Genomic DNA, 3,926 nt, shown 5'->3' with positions numbered 1-3,926 from the left:
GAGGGATATCTTCGTAAAACGTCTAAAAGTTGGTTCGTTTCCTCTTGGCTCAAGGTAGCACTGACTATAACTGGACGGTTCATCTTTTCATTGAGGAACTCATATCTCAGGTTCTTAGGCAGTTCCTTAAGTTCTAAGGTTGGTTTCTTAGGGCATGGCATAGGATCTGGGGTAAGGGATAAACATTCGTAAAGGTCATCATCGATGTAGGGTTTCTTAAAGTCATCATCTTCCCTTATGAGAGTTGATGGTAACTTAATTGTTTTTATAATTTCTTCTTGTTCTAATTCTCTAACACATTCATCAATGATATCTAAGGCATAACACGCGTCTCCCATCACAGGTGCCATAAGAAATTTCGAAAGTATAAATTCTATTTTCTCGTCACCTACCTCAAATGTCAACTTTCCTTTCTTGACATCTATTATGGCTCCTGCAGTTGATAAGAATGGTCTACCTAGGAGGATTGGTATATCATTGTCCTCTTTGATGTCCATGACAACAAAATCAGTAGGGATAAATAACTGACCTATCCTAACAGGAACATCTTCTAAAATGCCTATAGGATATTTAACAGATCTATCGGCTAACTGAAGTGACATCTTAGTGGGCTGTAATTCTCCTAAGTTTAACCTCTCACAAACTGCTAAAGGCATTAGGCTCACACTAGCTCCTAAGTCTAGAAAAGCTTTTTCGATGACATGATTACCCAAAAGGCAAGGAATGGAGAAATTTCCAGGATCTTTATCTTTCTTTGCTAATTTGTCCTCGGAAATAGCATTACATTCCAAAGGCTTCGAATCGTCAAGTCTACGTTTGTTGGTAAGGATGTCTTTGAGAAACTTCGCATAAGAAGGTATTTGGGTGATGGCTTCTGTGAAAGGGATTTCTACATGAAGTTTTTCTATAACTTTAATAAATTTTTGATACTGTTTATTGATCTGGGTTTGTTTGAGTCTTTGCGGATATGGTATAGGTGGTTTATATGGCGGGGGTGGTACGTAAGTTTTGTCTTTAGGTTCTTCTCCTTTTTCTCGACCTTCCTGGTTTTCAGGTTCCTCTGGTTCCTTTACTTCGTCCGTGGGTTTGGTACATTCCTTAGAAGTTTCGGGTTCACTCAATCTAGGGTTTGGTGGCTCATCATAAGCGTTCCCACTTCGTAGGGTAATGGCATTGGCTTGTCCTCTCGAATTTTGTTGAGGTTGTCCAGGGAATTGTCCTCCAGGTGTAGTCTAAGGGGCTTGGTTTAAAGCTACCTAAGAGATCTGGGTTTCAAGCATCTTAGTATGAGTAACTATTTGGTAAACCTTGGTTCCTAACTGAGTAATTAATTCATTAACATGAATGTTCTGGTTCATGAACTCCTTGTTTTGTTGGGTTTGAGCGGTGATAAAAGTTTCCATAATTTTCTCAAGGCTCGACTTTGGTGGCACAGGTTGCATAGGTTGATTTGATCTAGGGGCTTGATAACTAGGTCTCGGAGGTGCATTATTTTGGATTGGGTTATTGTTTTTATAGGAGAAGTTCGGGTGATTCCTCCATCCAGGGTTATAGGTATTCAAGTATGGGTTCCCTTGGGTGTAGTTCACTTGCTCAGAGTGGGTTTCGTTTAATAGACTGCATTCTGCAGATTGGTGTCCTTTGGTTCCACACATCTCACAATCCGACGAAACTGTGGCTACAGTATTCGGGTTTATGCACATATGCTCGACTTTAAGGGCTAATGCGTCCATTTTCGCTTGCATCATGTGTATAGAGCTTAGTTCATGCACTCCTCCTTAGGCTTCCTTCTTCTCAAATGTTGCTCGTTCTACTCCCCATGATTGATGGTTTTGAGCCATATCTTCGATGAGGGAACTAGCTTCAGGATAAGGTTTGTTCATCAGAGCACCGCCTGCGGCAGCGTCGATGGTCATCTTCGTGTTATAGTGAAGTCCATTATAGAAGGTTTGAATGATTAACCAATTTTCTAAACCATGATGTGGGCATGCTCCTAACAACTCTTTATATCTCTCCCAAGCTTCGAACAACGATTCTCCTTGGTTTTGGGTAAATCTAGTTATATGGTTTTGAAGAACGGCGGTCTTACTCGGGGGAAAATATCTAGCAAGAAATACTCTTCTAAGGTTATCCCAAGTCGTAATGGAATTGGGTGGAAGGGAATCTAACCATGATAGGGCTTTATCTCTGAGGGAAAAAGGGAATAATCTTAAACGTATTGCCTCAGGAGAAGCTCCATTGGTTTTAAAAGTGTCTGCTAATTGAAGAAATATTTTCAAATGTTGGTTTGGGTTCTCAGTAGCGAGACCTGCGAATTGTCTCTGTTGCACTAGTTGCAACAGGGATGGTTTAAGTTCAAAATTATTAGCTGGGATGGTTGGGTTTACTATACTAGAACTAGGTTCTTCATTTGATGGTTGAGTGAAATCTTTAAGAGGTCTTTGGTTTTGATCTTCGACCATAGCTCTCTTAATTCTATGAAAGAATAAATGTGCGCGAGGGTAACGTTCAGGTTCCGCTAGAGGGTATACTAAGCTTAAACTTCTGGTGCTGCGAGTTTTTCGCATTGACCGGCGGGAAATAGCCTAAGTCTAAACGATATAACAATAGGAAAATGAAATTTGACGAAATTGGTCCCCGGCAACAGCGCCAAAAACTTGATGCGGTGCTTTTCGCAAGTATTCGAACGCGTCAGAGTAATATAAAAGATTGTCGAATCCACAGAGACCAAGTGTCAATCTATCGTTATCTATTATTATGGTGTTTATCAAAGGCAATCAAAATAGGTTTTTTTAGAGTGTGCAATGAAAAGTAAAGTATTGAATAATGTTTAATTAATAAAGACAGGGTCGAATGTAATTCACATAATCAATTAATAATCCAAGTACTTGCTAATAGGGATACTTATGGGCAATGTTTCCTACTTTGAAAAGAACTAATTTAACGGGAACTGTCGCTTTCGCGTATTCAGAACCAAGTTGTACTCCCTAATCAAACCCTCTTATTGTCACATATAAAGAGGCGCGCATTGCGTTAGAGTAGTAAACCTATTTTTAAGAAATATAGTATCTTGACTAAGTTGAAAAGTATTATAACCTGGATTTCTTAACCAAAAGAGGTTCTTACGAACCAGACTCTAAACTTATAAACCCGTCCGAAAATAGTTTTAAAATCTTTTTTTTCTTAAATTAAAAACTCCTAATGAACTAAACAAAGCGCTTTCGCTGTTTTTGAAATAGTTAAAAATAATTAAGTTTAGATAGACGTTGGACGACTTTCGATCTTACCCAGCGGAATTGAAGTGCGGGAAAACTTAAGTTGAAAGTTAAAATAGCCCTTAAGTGCTTCTACAAACAATTGTACGGATTATCGGTTCGATTACGATCCTTACATTCTAACCTTATAAATTTAGTTAGACATGGTAAAGTAAAAGTGCATTAATTTAAATAAAAGTAGTGCGAGTGCGGAAAGTAAATAAAAGTAGTGCGAGTGCGGAAAGTAAATAAAAGTAGTGCAGGTGCGAGGAAATAAATAATTTAAAGCGAGTGCGAGGAAAAAAATAATTTAAATCGAGTGTGAGGTAATCAATAAAAGTAAAGCGAGTGCGAGGAAATAAATAATTTAAAGCGAGTGCGAGAAATAAATAAAAGTAAAGCGAGTGCGAGGAAATAAATAAGATAAAGCGAGTGTGAGAAATAAATAAAAGTAAAGCGAGTGCGAGGAAATAAATAAGATAAAGACAAGTAATAAAAACCTGCTCCAATCGGAGGGTTGAGTAAATTGCAAAGCGGAAATGAAAATGGCGGCAGGATTAACTTCCTTCCAAAGTGCTCCAAACTCGATTACAGACTCGATTACACAATTGTGGTAACACTCCAATGCGAAGCGATTACCACTTTAAAATACTGAATATATGCCTAAGTGAA

The 3,926-nt window shown here is 38.4% G+C and overlaps 1 non-coding gene across 1 annotated transcript; it reads left to right on the top strand.

The window, feature by feature from the left end:
* The first annotated feature begins 1,971 nt into the window (after positions 1-1,971).
* Positions 1,972-2,078, top strand: LOC127076916 (small nucleolar RNA R71). Its single transcript, XR_007786930.1, has one exon. It is a non-coding gene; the product is annotated as a small nucleolar RNA R71 (small nucleolar RNA).
* The last annotated feature ends 1,848 nt before the right edge of the window (positions 2,079-3,926 follow it).

The sequence above is a fragment of the Lathyrus oleraceus genome, chromosome 4, assembly GCF_024323335.1.
Source record: "Lathyrus oleraceus cultivar Zhongwan6 chromosome 4, CAAS_Psat_ZW6_1.0, whole genome shotgun sequence".
NCBI classification, from domain to species: domain Eukaryota; kingdom Viridiplantae; phylum Streptophyta; class Magnoliopsida; order Fabales; family Fabaceae; genus Lathyrus; species Lathyrus oleraceus.
Note: the sequence above shows the minus strand (reverse complement) of the source record. Positions and strands in the feature narration are given on the sequence as shown.